The sequence below is a fragment of the Lactuca sativa genome, chromosome 7 (genome assembly GCF_002870075.4).
Source record: "Lactuca sativa cultivar Salinas chromosome 7, Lsat_Salinas_v11, whole genome shotgun sequence".
NCBI lineage: Eukaryota > Viridiplantae > Streptophyta > Magnoliopsida > Asterales > Asteraceae > Lactuca > Lactuca sativa.
The window spans coordinates 162,341,476-162,358,480 of NC_056629.2; the positions used below are offsets into that span (position 1 = coordinate 162,341,476).

Consider the following 17,005-nt stretch of genomic DNA (forward strand, 5'->3'; position numbering starts at 1 on the left):
AGTCCGCTGGCATCTGTCACATCTTTTCACAAACTCATACGCATCTTTAAATAGACTTGGCCAATAAAATCCTGAATGCAGGACACGTATTGCAGTCTTTTCACCTTGAAAGTGACCTCCATATTCTGAGTTGTGACATTTTTCTAGAATTTGCTTCTGTTCCATTTCTGGGATACACCTCCTCCACATGTTATCAACATTTAGTCTAAACAAATACGGCTCATCCCAAAAATAGAATTTAGCATCAGACATTAGCTTCTTCTTTTGATGCCGACTAAATCCATCAGGAAATACACCACCTACCAAGTAATTCACAATGTTAGCATACCATGGGTGTTCTCCACTCACTCTCAAAATCCTCTCATCTGGAAAGCTATCTTGAATCACTGGTTGATCATATTTTGTACTCTCTTTATCTAACCTTGAGAGGTGATCTGCAACCACATTCTCAACTCCTTTCTTGTCTCGCACCTCCATATCAAACTCTTGCAACAACAAAATCCACCTGATCAGCCTTGCCTTGGCATCTTTTTTTGCCATCAAGTATCTGATTGCTGCATGATCCGTGTATACAATCACTTTTGCACCAATAAGATATGATCTGAACTTTTCAAGTGAGAATACCACAGCTAAAAACTCTTTTTCAGTGGTTGTGTAGTTTAATTGGGCGCCATTCAGGGTGGTGCTAGCATAGTAAATCGTGTGGAAAAACTTTCCTCTTCGCTGCCCAAGTACTGCACCAATGGCTGTATCACTTGCATCACTCATGATCTCAAATGGCTCATCCCAATCAGGTGCAACAATGACAGGTGCACTAGTAAGTCTTCTTTTCAACTCCTCAAATGCTCTTTTGCATGAACCATCAAAGATAAACTGTCGATCTTGCTCCAAAAGTTGGGTAAGTGGCTTTGCTATTTTTGAGAAATCTTTTATGAAACGCCTATAGAATCCAGCATGCCCTAGAAAGCTACGAATGCCCTTGACATTGATAGGTGCTTCAAGTCTTTCAATAATCTCAATCTTTGCTCGGTCAACCTCAATTCCTTTTTCAGAAACCTTGTGTCCCAACACAATACCCTCTTTTACCATAAAATGGCATTTTTCCCAATTTAGCACAAGATTATGTTGAACACACTTTTGCAATACCGCAGTCAGGTTTTTCAAGCAACTCTCAAATGTATCACCATGGACTGAAAAATCATCCATAAAGACTTCAACAAAATTTTCAACCATGTCTGAAAAAATAGACATCATGCACCTTTGGAATGTAGCTGGGGCATTACATAAACCAAAAGGCATGCGTCTAAAAGCAAAGGTACCAAATGGACATGTGAAAGTAGTTTTGTGTTGATCTTCTGGTGCAATAGAAATCTGATTATATCCAGAGTATCCATCCAAAAAGCAGTAGAATGACTTACCAGCAAGACGATCCAACATCTGATCAATGAACGGTAATGGGAAATGGTCCTTCCTAGTTGCGGTATTTAACTTTCTATAATCTATACAAATCCTCCAGCCTGTCACTGTCCTCTTTGTGATCATTTCCCCAATATCATTTTGGACTACTGTTGCTCCACCTTTCTTAGGAACACAATGCACTGGACTAATCCACTCACTATCGGCAATCGGGTAGATAATCCCCGCATCTAACCATTTGATGATTTCCCTTTTTACAACATCCTTCATCAATGGATTCAGTCTCCTTTGGTGTTCAACAGATGTTTTTGCTCCCTCCTCCAAATTTATCTTATGCATGCACATTGTCGGGCTAATTCCTTTTATGTCTGCTAACATCCATCCAATTGCTTTCTCATTTTCCTTGAGAACATCAACAAATTCTTTTTCCTGCACACTCGACAATTGAGATGAGATAATTACAGGCAATGTATCATCATCTCTTAAGTATGCATATTTTAAGTGTGTTGGAAGCTGCTTCAGCTCCAAATCCGGTGCTTTTTCAATAGAGGGTAATGTTGGTGCAGTTACCCTATCCTTTAGGTCCAACTCCTCCTTGACCCATCTCACATCTTCCTTTATTTTCCATTCTTCAATTTCCTCAATATCATGAGTCACTTTACTCAATTGAGCCACTTCTGCATGTACCAAGTTATCTATGACTCGTACAAATGAACACTCTTCCATATTAAAAGGTTGCTTCACAGCCTTAAACATATTGAATGTCCTTTGCTCATCATTCACTCTCAATGTGATTTCTCCTTTTTTCACATCAATCAAAGCTCCAGCTGTAGCTAAAAATGGCCTTCCCAAAATTATTCCACAATCGTCATCGGCTTCATAATCCAAAATGGTAAAATCCGCAGGAACAAAGAGATTGTCGATTTTGATAACAATATGCTCGATTTTACCTTCTGGATATACCACTGATCGATCTGCCAGCTGGAGTGAGATAGTGGTTGGCCTAGCTTCTCCAATTCCCAGTCTTCGAAAAATAGACAGAGGCATCAAATTTATGCTTGCTCCCAAATCACATAAGCCTATCTTGTCTAACTTTCCAATTCTACAAGGTAGAACGAAACTACCTGGATCATCCTTTTTCACAGGCAATTTGTTTTGGATTATTGATGTGCAACTTTTTGTCATTGCAACAGTCTCAAATTCTCCAAAAACTCTTTTCTTTGTAAGAACATCCTTCATAAACGTTGCATATGTGGGCATTTGTTTCAAGGCTTCAACAAAAGGGATGTTGATATCAAGTTGAGAAAGGATCTCTAAGAACTTTTTAAATTTCCCTTCATCGACTTTAGACTTACTTTGCCTAGGTGGGAAAGGCAAATTTGTTGGTGCAACTATCGCACCAGTTCGAGCATGTTTTTCTTGGGCCTTCTTTTGATTTCCAACACTTGGACTTGAACTTGTTGGACCTTCCTTATTCACTTTCTTCTGCCCATACTCCTCATCAGTTATGTCCTCAATCTTGACATACTCTTTTTCATCATCTTTCAATTCGTGCTTCTTCTTATGAGTCTCAACACTTACCAGGTGTTGCTCATCATCTGTGATTGGTAAGTCATGATTCTTTGGAGCTAACTCCTTTCCCGATCTAAGTGTGATGGCATTACATTACCTCTTATCATTGACATTACCTGGATTTTGGGTGTTACTTGGCAACGTTCCAGGTTCTCATGAGTTCAGTGCTTGTGCTAATTGCCCTAACTGATTTTCCAAATTTCTCATAGCAATTGCTTGATTCTTTTCACGTGCCTCGGTCTTTTGATCTTGTTTGATCATAAACTCCATCATTGCTTTCTCGAAAGGTGACATCTCTTGATTTGATGAAGGCGCTGCCGGTTTTGTACTACTTCCTGATGCCTGGTGGAATGCACCTCCTTGTGGTCTCACTTGTTGATTTGGCATTTGATAAAACCCCGGCGGGTTTTGAGGCCTTTGCTGAAACTGCTCTTGCGGAGGATGCATTTGTTGTTGTTTTCCACCCCATGAGAAATTAGGATGATTTCTCCATCCTGGATTGTATGTTTCAGAGTATGGATTGTTTTGTCGTGGAAAATTTTGACTTCCCATGAAAAATACAGATTCAGGATTCTGTGGGCATTCACTATAATCATGGACGCCTTGACAAACCGCACAAAAGTCAACCTTCTTCTCTTTCATCCCATTGCTTGACATCATATTCTTCATCATGCTCTTGATTGTGGCCAACTCGGTTGCTAATGCATCATTTTGAGTTGCAAGACGAACTTCAGCCGGTGTACTTCCTTTCGAACCACTTGCATGTACCCTATCTGTGGGCCACTGGAAATTATTGGTTGCTATTCTATCCAATATCACCACGCTCTCCTCATAGCTCTTTGTGAGCAAAGCTCCTCCAGCCGATGTATCTACTAGCATGCGTGTTTGAGCATCCAAACCTTGGTAAAATGTCTCATGTTTCACATCATCAGGGAGTCGATGTGTCGGACATTTTCTCAGAAAATTGTTCCATCTCTCCCACACTTCCCATAACGATTCACCATCCATTTGTTGGAATGATGTGATGGCATTTCTTAGATTTGCATTTCGCGTGGGTGGGAAAAATCTTTTTAGGAATTTTTCTCTTAATTCCTCCCAAGTGGTGATGGAATCAGAAGGCAAAGACTCAAACTAGTCTCTAGCTTTCCCTTGTAGTGTGTACGGAAATAATCTTAGCCTAAATGCATCAGACGTCATGCCTCTTTGTTTGAAATTATCGCACATCTGGTTAAAGGAACGCAGATGGGACAAGGGCTCATCACTAGACATACCTCCAAAGAGACCATTGTTATTGATCATCTGAAACATCACAGGTTTGAATTCAAAATTGTCAGCATTAATTGTTGCACTGACAATTGGCGGGTTTGTTCCTTCGAAACCTCTGTTTCCATTATTGTTTACGTTATCTCCCATATCTTCTTGAATCCGAAGTCTCCTCAACCCTCTCAAAGTTCTTTCAATCTCCCAATCAAGCGCAAATTCAGGTGGTCTGAATCTTCGACCGGCCAGAGTAAAATATCCTCAAGATGTTTAAGAGTCTAACAACTACCTAATGTTCTAACTTAAAAATAAATATAGTCCCCGGCAACGGAGCCAAAAACTTGTTGACGAAAACGCGTACTCGCAAGTATACGAGGTCGTGCAAGTAATATAGTCGTAAGACCAGATATCGAACCCACAGAGACTATCCTATTCTAAGGAAGAGAGAACTAGGCAATTGATTGCAAAAGTGATTGATTTTATTAAACTAAAAAAAGTACTAAAATAAAATTAAACTAAATTCAGCAACGTAAAAATGACAACTAGAATAATCGAACAAACAAGGAAAACAATTAAACGATTTAAAAATTATGAGAAATATGGGGTTTAGTTGACTTATACGGGTTCAACGGTTCTTCTAATGCAACTAATTTGTTAAACCAATTATATAGAAACGAATAACTTAACCACAACAAAAGTTATCAATTACCTCTCGGTCTCATGATTCGATTTAAAAAACATTCACTCATATCTCTATGTAGTTCATGATTTTAAAAAGCATTAAGTCCAATGGTTTTGTTAAAAAAGCCCTAACACACGTCTATGTTAAGTTTAAGCGAGATAACGAAACCGCACATTCATATTCAAACGATGTCACAAATAAAGCTTCTCTCAAAATCAATATAAGCATGTAAATATTAAATTTAAACCAAGTAAATTAACCCTAACCAACGTTGATCAAATGTTAGCCAAAATCAAAGTTACCGGTCAAAACTTCATATTTTTAAAATAAGCACACATTTGAATATGCCATTCAATTTCAACAAAATTGGTTTTAACAAAATCAACTACATTAAAATTATCATCTTACCCTAATCAACCAAACCCACAAGATTACTACTCCATTAAACTAAAATTGAAAACAGTAAAAAAATAAACATTAAGAATCATATTTTTATTCAACGTTTAAACAACGAAAACAATTACTTTGGTGGAACCAAAAATCATTAGCAAAAGAAAATATTAAAGCAGTAATAATCAAACAAAAGGAATAGAAGAACCATAATTGCTTTTCATGTGGCAAGAGCTATGTCCTTGGCTTTCCCTTCTAATAAATTTGCATACCTCCCATTCAAATCTATGTATATTTCTTCTCTAAATCGTAACTCTTCTGCTGTAGGTTTTTTTTTTTCGCATGCGGCAACCCTCTCCTCGTAAGAAAAGATGGACGGTAATTAAAAAATAACCTTTATAAAAGAAGCGGCTGTGGTTCTTTTCGTAGGTCCCTTTTTTTTTTTCCGTTCGTTTCCCCCTTTGTAAATAACCATATATTTATATAAAGCATAAGTACAATCTTGCCCCTCCAACTTTCATGAATGGTGCAGCTTTAGCCCCTAGCTTTTAACTTTATTTCAAAATTTACTTTAGCTTTTGATTTTCGTCCAGCAAACTAACTTCAACTTCCAAGTCGATTTTGAACAGGAAAACGACTGAATTAGTGAAAACTCAAAACACGAAACTTGTAGATAATTGTGTCTAGTTTCCGAAACATCTTGAATCGCCTAAGTCGGATTCCCGAGGAGCCGGATATGATGAAAACACTGAGACGTGGTCAATCTGCCAAACATCCTTTATTCGCCTTAATTGCTCGTGATGAATTTATCTTCTTTCAAATCCGTCAATTCCTTGCAGAAACCATTTGGACATTATAATATGAGTCCAACTCCCACCAAGACTCGTTGAATAAGTGGTGGGGGCCTAAGAAGCTTAGGCAATCTTGTATTCACAAGATAAAATCCGTTAATTCCTTTAAGATTTTTGAACTTCATAAGAGGAAGTCAAACTCCCACCATGACCCGTAGACTAGGCGGTGGGGAACCCATGAAACACAGGTTGCACTTGCATTAACAAGTAAAATGAATACCGTCGATTCCGATGCAATGCACAATGTGCTATATTATGGATTTCGTGCAAGAAAACCATCTCCCACCAACCTGTAGAATAGGAGGAGGGGAACTCAAGAAACTCGAGTTGCACTTGTGATGACAAGTGGTGATGAAAGCCGTCAATTCCTTTAAGAATTTTGGACTTCATAAGAAGAAGCCCAACTCTCATCATCCTATAGAATAAGAGATGAGGAACCCATGCAAGACAGGTCAAAAACCCAGCTGAATGGGTAGAAAAACACCAACCGAGAAATATTATGTCGATTACACTCATTAATGAAAATTTATCTTTTTAAGCTCAAAAAATGATGTAAACTGTAAAATCTGGGGACAAAAATAAGTTTTTTAGTTCATTTAGAGATCGAAAAACGAGCACTAAACACATCCCCAAACTTTAAACATTGCTCGTCCCGAGCAATAAAAATAGAATAAAAAGAATACTCCCTGATGGTATGTCGTCTCACATAATATGATAATCCAAGAACTCATATTGTTGACGGCTGATCTCTAAGCATAGTTCGAACTTATTCCTTTCCACGACTCTCACTTCACCACCAACTACCTGGATAGCAAACAAGGGCTGCACACTCGACAGATTTATTAGAACAAAACAAAACAAATAAAATGAAATATGAAACCATGAATGAACAAAAATAAATGAAAATTTCAAAAACAAAAATAAAATAAAACCAAAACCAAAACAAATAATAAAATAAATAAAAAAACTAAAATAGTAATAAACATTAAAACTAAAACTAAAACAAGAAAGAAAAAAAAATGACAAGATCATTCTCCAACTGGCTTCAGGTGAAGCACAGCCACATCCTCTTTTTCTTCTCCAAAATAATGTTTCACTCGTTGCCCATTCACAAGGAATCTTTCTCCATCCTTCTCATTTATTAGCTCCAATGCACCTCCTGGACAAACCCTGGCATTCCTAAAAGGGCCTGACCATCTTGACTTCAGCTTTCCTGGGAATAACTTTAATCTTGAATTGAAAAGTAAAACTAATTGTCCTTCAGTAAATTCCCTTCTCAAGATCTTCTTGTCATGCCATTTCTTAACTTTTTCCTTTTGAATTTTGGCATTCTCATACGCTTGCATCCTAAACTCTTCAAGTTCCACCAACTGCTCCATTCTTTTCTTTCCAGCTGCCTTCATGTCTAAATTCAACTCTTTCAATGCCCAATAAGCTTTGTGCTCCAACTCTAGTGGCAAGTGGCATGCTTTTCCAAACACTAGCTGATATGGGGACGTCCCCAAACTTGTTCTGTAGGCAGTCCTATAAGCCCATAAAGTGTCATCTATCTTTGTTGCCCAATCTTTTCTTGACCCATTTACGACTTTTTCAAGAATGGTCTTCAACTGTTTGTTATTGGCTTCAGCAAGGCCATTCGTCTGAGGATGGTAAGCAGTGGCAACTCGATGCTTTATCTGGTACTTAGCTAAGATGGCTCCTAACATTCTATTGCAAAAATGAGTGCCTTCATCACTGATGATAGCCCTAGGAGTGCCAAATCTAGAGAATATTTGCTTTTTTAGAAAATTGATTACGGTTCTCGCATCATTTCTCACACATGCTACAGCTTCAACCCATTTAGAGACGTAATCTACTGCAACTAAGATATACATCTTTCCATGAGAAGGCACAAAGGGTCCCATGAAATCAATCCCCCAAACATCAAACAACTCCACTTCCATTATATTACTTAGTGGCATCTCTTGTCTTCTTCCAATATTTCCAGTCCGCTGGCATCTGTCACATCTTTTCACAAACTCATACGCATCTTTAAATAGACTTGGCCAATAAAATCCTGAATGCAGGACACGTATTGCAGTCTTTTCACCTTGAAAGTGACCTCCATATTCTGAGTTGTGACATTTTTCTAGAATTTGCTTCTGTTCCATTTCTGGGATACACCTCCTCCACATCTTATCAACATTTAGTCTAAACAAATACGGCTCATCCCAAAAATAGAATTTAGCATCAGACATTAGCTTCTTCTTTTGATGCCGACTAAACCCATCAGGAAATACACCACCTACCAAGTAATTCACAATGTTAGCATACCATGGGTGTTCTCCACTCACTCTGAAAATCCTCTCATCTGGAAAGCTATCTTGAATCACTGGTTGATCATATTTTGTACTCTCTTTATCTAACCTTGAGAGGTGATCTGCAACCACATTCTCAACTCCTTTCTTGTCTCGCACCTCCAGATCAAACTCTTGCAACAACAAAATCCACCTGATCAGCCTTGCCTTGGCATCTTTTTTTGCCATCAAGTATCTGATTGCTGCATGATCCGTGTATACAATCAGTTTTGCACCAATAAGATATGATCTGAACTTTTCAAGTGAGAATACCACAGCTAAAAACTCTTTTTCAGTGGTTGTGTAGTTTAATTGGGCGCCATTCAGGGTGGTGCTAGCATAGTAAATCGTGTGGAAAAACTTTCCTCTTCGCTGCCCAAGTACTGCACCAATGGCTGTATCACTTGCATCTCTCATGATCTCAAATGGCTCATCCCAATCAGGTGCAACAATGACAGGTGCACTAGTAAGTCTTCTTTTCAACTCCTCAAATGCTCTTTTGCATGAACCATCAAAGATAAACTCTCGATCTTGCTCCAAAAGTTGGGTAAGTGGCTTTGCTATTTTTGAGAAATCTTTTATGAAACGCCTATAGAATCCAGCATGCCCTAGAAAGCTACGAATGCCCTTGACATTGATAGGTGCTTCAAGTCTTTCAATAATCTCAATCTTTGCTCGGTCAACCTCAATTCCTTTTTCAGAAACCTTGTGTCCCAACACAATACCCTCTTTTACCATAAAATGGCATTTTTCCCAATTTAGCACAAGATTATGTTGAACACACTTTTGCAATACCGCAGTCAGGTTTTTCAAGCAACTCTCAAATGTATCACCATGGACTGAAAAATCATCCATAAAGACTTCAACAAAATTTTCAACCATGTCTGAAAAAATAGACATCATGCACCTTTGGAATGTAGCTGGGGCATTACATAAACCAAAAGGCATGCGTCTAAAAGCAAAGGTACCAAATGGACATGTGAAAGTAGTTTTGTGTTGATCTTCTGGTGCAATAGAAATCTGATTATATCCAGAGTATCCATCCAAAAAGCAGTAGAATGACTTACCAGCAAGACGATCCAACATCTGATCAATGAACGGTAATGGGAAATGGTCCTTCCTAGTTGCGGTATTTAACTTTCTATAATCTATACAAATCCTCCAGCCTGTCACTGTCCTCTTTGTGATCATTTCCCCAATATCATTTTGGACTACTGTTGCTCCACCTTTCTTAGGAACACAATGCACTGGACTAATCCACTCACTATCGGCAATCGGGTAGATAATCCCCGCATCTAACCATTTGATGATTTCCCTTTTTACAACATCCTTCATCAATGGATTCAGTCTCCTTTGGTGTTCAACAGATGTTTTTGCTCCCTCCTCCAAATTTATCTTATGCATGCACATTGCCGGGCTAATTCCTTTTATGTCTGCTAACGTCCATCCAATTGCTTTCTCATTTTCCTTGAGAACATCAACCAATTCTTTTTCCTGCACACTCGACAATTGAGATGAGATAATTACAGGCAATGTATCATCATATCTTAAGTATGCATATTTTAAGTGTGTTGGAAGTTGCTTCAGCTCCAAATCCGGTGCTTTTTCAATAGAGGGTAATGTTGGTGCAGTTACCCTATCCTTTAGGTCCAACTCCTCCTTGACCCATCTCACATCTTCCTTTATTTTCCATTCTTCAATTTCCTCAATATCATGAGTCACTTTACTCAATTGAGCCACTTCTGCATGTACCAAGTTATCTATGACTCGTACAAATGAACACTCTTCCATATTAAAAGGTTGCTTCACAGCCTTAAACATATTGAATGTCCTTTGCTCATCATTCACTCTCAATGTGATTTCTCCTTTTTTCACATCAATCAAAGCTCCAGCTGTAGCTAAAAATGGCCTTCCCAAAATTATTCCACAATCGTCATCGGCTTCATAATCCAAAATGATAAAATCCGCAGGAACAAAGAGATTGTCGATTTTGATAACAATATCCTCGATTTTACCTTCTAGATATACCACTGATCGATCTGCCAGCTGGAGTGAGATAGTGGTTGGCCTAGCTTCTCCAATTCCCAGTCTTCGAAAAATAGACAGAGGCATCAAATTTATGCTTGCTCCCAAATCACATAAGCCTATCTTGTCTAACTTTCCAATTCTACAAGGTAGAACGAAACTACCTGGATCATCCTTTTTCACAGGCAATTTGTTTTGGATTATTGATGTGCAACTTTTTGTCATTGCAACAGTCTCAAATTCTCCAAAAACTCTTTTCTTTGTAAGAACATCCTTCATAAACGTTGCATATGTGGGCATTTGTTTCAAGGCTTCAACAAAAGGGATGTTGATATGAAGTTGAGAAAGGATCTCTAAGAACTTTTTAAATTGCCCTTCATCGACTTTAGACTTACTTTGCCTAGGTGGGAAAGGCAAATTTGTTGGTGCAACTATCGCACCAGTTCGAGCATGTTTTTCTTGGGCCTTCTTTTGATTTCCAACACTTGGACTTGAACTTGTTGGACCTTCCTTATTCACTTTCTTCTGCCCATACTCCTCATCAGTTATGTCCTCAATCTCGACATACTCTTTTTCATCATCTTTCAATTCGTGCTTCTTCTTATGAGTCTCAACACTTACCAGGTGTTGCTCATCATCTGTGACCGGTAAGTCATGATTCTTTGGAGCTAACTCCTTTCCCGATCTAAGTGTGATGGCATTACATTGCCTCTTATCATTGACATTACCTGGATTTTGGGTGTTACTTGGCAACGTTCCAGGTTCTCATGAGTTCAGTTCTTGTGCTAATTGCCCTAACTGATTTTCCAAATTTCTCATAGCAATTGCTTGATTCTTTTCACGTGCCTCGGTCTTTTGATCTTGTTTGATCATAAACTCCATCATTGCTTTCTCGAAAGGTGACATCTCTTGATTTGATGAAGGCGCTGCCGGTTTTGTACTACTTCCTGATGCCTGGTGGAATGCACCTCCTTGTGGTCTCACTTGTTGATTTGGCATTTGATAAAACCCCGGCGGGTTTTGAGGCCTTTGCTGAAACTGCTCTTGCGGATGATGCATTTGTTGTTGTTGTCCACCCCATGAGAAATTAGGATGATTTCTCCATCCTGGATTGTATGTTTCAGAGTATGGATTGTTTTGTCGTGGAAAATTTTGACTTCCCATGAAAAATACAGATTCAGGATTCTGTGGGCATTCACTATAATCATGGACGCCTTGACAAACCGCACAAAAGTCAACCTTCTTCTCTTTCATCCCATTGCTTGACATCATATTCTTCATCATGCTCTTGATTGTGGCCAACTCGGTTGCTAATGCATCATTTTGAGCTGCAAGACGAACTTCAGCCGGTGTACTTCCTTTCGAACCACTTGCATGTACCCTATCTGTGGGCCACTGGAAATTATTGGTTGCTATTCTATCCAATATCTCCACGCTCTCCTCATAGCTCTTTGTGAGCAAAGCTCCTCCAGCCGATGTATCTACTAGCATGTGTGTTTGAGCATCCAAACCTTGGTAAAATGTCTCAAGTTTCACATCATCAGGGAGTCGATGTGTCGGACATTTTCTCAGAAAATTGTTCCATCTCTCCCACACTTCCCATAATGATTCACCATCCATTTGTTGGAATGATGTGATGGCATTTCTTAGATTTGCATTTCGCGTGGGTGGGAAAAATCTTTTTAGGAATTTTTCGCTTAATTCCTCCCAAGTGGTGATGGAATCAGAAGGCAAAGACTCAAACCAGTCTCTAGCTTTCCCTTGTAGTGTGTACGGAAATAATCTTAGCCTAAATGCATCAGACGTCATGCCTCTTTGTTTGAAATTATCGCACATCTGGTTAAAGGAACGCAGATGGGACAAGGGCTCATCACTAGACATACCTCCAAAGAGACCATTGTTATTGATCATCTGAAACATCACAGGTTTGAATTCAAAATTGTCAGCATTAATTGTTGCACTGACAATTGGCGGGTTTGTTCCTTCGAAACCTCTGTTTCCATTATTGTTTACGTTATCTCCCATATCTTCTTGAATCCGAAGTCTCCTCAACCCTCTCAAAGTTCTTTCAATCTCCCAATCAAGCGCAAATTCAGGTGGTCTGAATCTTCGACCGGCCAGAGTAAAATATCCTCAAGATGTTTAAGAGTCTAACAACTACCTAATGTTCTAACTTAAAAATAAATATAGTCCCCGGCAACGGAGCCAAAAACTTGTTGACGAAAACGCGTACTCGCAAGTATACGAGGTCGTGCAAGTAATATAGTCGTAAGACCAGATATCGAACCCACAGAGACTATCCTATTCTAAGGAAGAGAGAACTAGGCAATTGATTGCAAAAGTGATTGATTTTATTAAACTAAAGAAAGTACTAAAATAAAATTAAACTAAATTCAGCAACGTAAAAATGACAACTAGAATAATCGAACAAACAAGGAAAACAATTAAACGATTTAAAAATTATGAGAAATATGGGGTTTAGTTGACTTATACGGGTTCAACGGTTCTTCTAATGCAACTAATTTGTTAAACCAATTATATAGAAACGAATAACTTAACAACAACAAAAGTTATCAATTACCTCTCGGTCTCATGATTCGATTTAAAAAACATTCACTCATATCTCTATGTAGTTCATGATTTTAAAAAGCATTAAGTCCAATGGTTTTGTTAAAAAAGCCCTAACACACGTCTATGTTAAGTTTAAGCGAGATAACGAAACCGCACATTCATATTCAAACGATGTCACAAATAAAGCTTCTCTCAAAATCAATATAAGCATGTAAATATTAAATTTAAACCAAGTAAATTAACCCTAACCAACGTTGATCAAATGTTAGCCAAAATCAAAGTTACCGGTCAAAACTTCATATTTTTAAAATAAGCACACATTTGAATATGTCATTCAATTTCAACAAAATTGGTTTTAACAAAATCAACTACATTAAAATTATCATCTTACGCTAATCAACCAAACCCACAAGATTACTACTCCATTAAACTAAAATTGAAAACAGTAAAAAAATAAACATTAAGAATCATATTTTTATTCAACGTTTAAACAACGAAAACAATTACTTTGGTGGAACCAAAAATCATTAGCAAAAGAAAATATTAAAGCAGTAATAATCAAACAAAAGGAATAGAAGAACCATAATTGCTTTTCATGTGGCAAGAGCTATGTCCTTGGCTTTCCCTTCTAATAAATCTGCATACCTCCCATTCAAATCTATGTATATTTCTTCTCTAAATCGTAACTCTTCTGCTGTAGGTTTTTTTTTTCGCATGCGGCAACACTCTCCCCGTAAGAAAAGATGGACGTTAATTAAAAAATAACCTTTATAAAAGAAGCGGCTGTGGTTCTTTTCGTAGGTCTTTTTTTTTTTTTTTTTTCTTTTTTTCCGTTCGTTTCCCCCTTTGTAAATAACCATATATTTATATAAAGCATAAGTACAATCTTGCCCCTCCAACTTTCATGAATGGTGCAGCTTTAGCCCCTAGCTTTTAACTTTATTTCAAAATTTACTTTAGCTTTTGATTTTCGTCCAGCAAACTAACTTCAACTTCCAAGTCGATTTTGAACAGGAAAACGACTGAATTAGTGAAAACTCAAAACACGAAACTTGTAGATAATTGTGTCTAGTTTCCGAAACATCTTGAATCGCCTAAGTCGGAGTCCCGAGGAGCCGGATATGATGAAAACACTGAGACGTGGTCAATCTGCCAAACATCCTTTATTCGCCTTAATTGCTCGTGATGAATTTATCTTCTTTCAAATCTGTCAATTCCTTGCAGAAACCATTTGGACATTATAATATGAGTCCAACTCCCACCAAGAATCGTTGAATAAGTGGTGAGGGCCTAAGAAGCTTAGGCAATCTTGTATTCACAAGATAAAATCCGTTAATTCTTTTAAGATTTTTGAACTTCATAAGAGGAAGTCAAACTCCCACCATGACCCGTAGACTAGGCGGTGGGGAACCCATGAAACACAGGTTGCACTTGCATTAACAAGTAAAATGAATACCGTCGATTCCGATGCAATGCACAATGTGCTATATTATGGATTTCGTGCAAGAAAACCATCTCCCACCAACCTGTAGAATAGGAGGAGGGGAACTCAAGAAACTCGAGTTGCACTTGTGATGACAAGTGGTGATGAAAGCCGTCAATTCCTTTAAGAATTTTGGACTTCATAAGAAGAAGCCCAACTCTCATCATCCTATAGAATAAGAGATGAGGAACCCATGCAAGATAGGTCAAAAACCCAACTGAATGGGTAGAAAAACACCAACCGAGAAATATTATGTCGATTACACTCATTAATGAAAATTTATCTTTTTAAGCTCAAAAAATGATGTAAACTGTAAAATCTGGGGACAAAAATAAGTTTTTTAGTTCATTTAGAGATCGAAAAACGAGCACTAAACAACTATCCATAACTCACTGCTAGGTCGACGCAGGCTCCAACGCCGACAACACTGAGGATTACTGACATGTGTCAAGGTAGATTAGAGCCTCCGAAGGCTCGAGGACGCGCCATCCATCTTAGAGCTGAGGAGGCCAGGACAACACTGGAAGTGGTTGCTGGCATGTTTCTATCCCTTATCTTATTCATTATATTTGTTTTATGCTTATATGTGTTGTACCTATGATTAGCTACGTTTTTAGTGAACTCCTTACTTGTTTTGGTATTATTCGACTCAGAGGCAAGTCAGTCTTTTGTCTCTCTATCGTTCAATAGGGAGTTGGATTTTCCAGTAGGAGAGCTATAGTGTCCGTTGTGAGTCTCTAACGTCGACGAACATGGGATTTCTGCTTCTTCAGTCTATCGGGTTTGCGTTCTGGAGATCTTCAAGTTAACCTTCCTGATAGACTTGATACTGATTCCCATAGGGGACGTATGTGTGATTGTGGGTATGGATTGGCTTAGTTGCTTCGATGCCATGATCGACTGCGAGGGACAGCGGGTGGTAGCTCGAACCCCAAGTGGGGGAGAACTGGTTATCTACAGCGAGGGCAACGGATTGGGATCAGGGTTTTGCTCAGCTACCAGGGCTCGACATTATATTCAGAACAGGTGTGCTGGTTGCTTAGCGTATGTGGTGGATACGCGAGTCAGGGATCAGGTTTCAGTTTCAGATGGTCCTCTGGTTAGAGAGTTTGTTGATGTGTTTCTGGAGGAATTACCCGGAGTGCCTCAGGAGAGGCAGGTCGAGTTCAGGATCGTCCTAGTGCCAGGTGTGGCCCCTATCACTAAGGCACCATACCGATTGACACCACCATAGATGAAGGAGTTGTCATCATAGCTGCAGGAACTGTTGGACAAGCAGTTCATCTGCCCGAGCAGTTCTCCGTGGGGAGCGCCGAGTTTCGTCAGGAAGAAGGATGGTTCACACCGGATGTGCATTGATTGTCGGGAGTTGAATAAGTTGACGGTGAAGAACTGTTATCCACTACCACGGATCGACGACCTCTTCGATCAGCTACAGGGAGCATCTAGGTTCTCCAAGATACATTTGAGGTCCAAGTATCATCAGGTCAGGGTACGGGAGGATGAAGTGGAGAATACCACGTTCTGGACTCGCTATGGATATTTTGAGTTCGTGGTGATGCCGTTTGTGCTCACCAACGCACCAATGGTGGTTGTCGAGGCCAACACAAATAATAACCCTAAATATTACACACTAAAATAGTGTATAGTGGTAAAGGGATCGAATCCACGGAGATTGGTTCAATTTATAACTCTATGAAAAATCTCTTTGTAAAAATACTTGTAAAATGACAATAAAAATAAAATGGGGGGGGGGGGGTTTGGTGTTTTGAAATACTTGAAACAAACTAGAATTAACTATGATTTAAATAGACAAATGCAACAAAAATAAGAGTTTGATGTAAAATCAATAAGGGAGAGATGGTTGACTTAAAGTTTCCTCACTTTGACTTTTGATGAACATATCATTAGAATCCAATGGTGCAATACTTTGATTTAAATCCTTAATTTGGCTATAGTAATCCAAGGAGCTTGAGATTACCTAGACTTTTCTTAATTGTTGAAATGGCTAGAGAAGCTCATAACAATTTCCTTAGTCAAAGTCACTAATTCCAAATAGCATGTAATTAGTGAACGTCAACTAGCATTAAGAACCAAAAAGTCACCAAATCCAAGAGGGGTCAAATGCTTTCACCACCATGTTGGAGGAAATGTTTTTATGATTGTGTGAAGCAAAAACAACACAAAAATCATTTGTTGCTTGCTAATTTGAGGATCCTTTACTTAATCAAGAAATTAGCCAACTAATCACCATAAACACATTTAAACTCATGAACTAAAACATACAAGTAGTGATAAGATGTTAAAACACAAAACATTCCCATAAAGATTTAAGAACATGTTCATGGATTCTTCAACATTCAACAAAAGTTCAAAGGATTAACCAAAAGTCAACCAAGATTAGTTTAGCCAAGCATGC

At 38.5% G+C, this 17,005-nt stretch overlaps 2 non-coding genes across 2 annotated transcripts; both read left to right on the forward strand.

Moving 5' to 3' along the window:
• Nucleotides 1-3,922: 3,922 nt before the first annotated feature.
• LOC128127500 (small nucleolar RNA R71) lies at nt 3,923-4,029 on the forward strand. Its single transcript, XR_008225289.1, has one exon. It is a non-coding gene; the product is annotated as a small nucleolar RNA R71 (small nucleolar RNA).
• An 8,049-nt stretch (nt 4,030-12,078) lies between these two features.
• LOC128127499 (small nucleolar RNA R71) lies at nt 12,079-12,185 on the forward strand. Its single transcript, XR_008225288.1, has one exon. It is a non-coding gene; the product is annotated as a small nucleolar RNA R71 (small nucleolar RNA).
• The last annotated feature ends 4,820 nt before the right edge of the window (nt 12,186-17,005 follow it).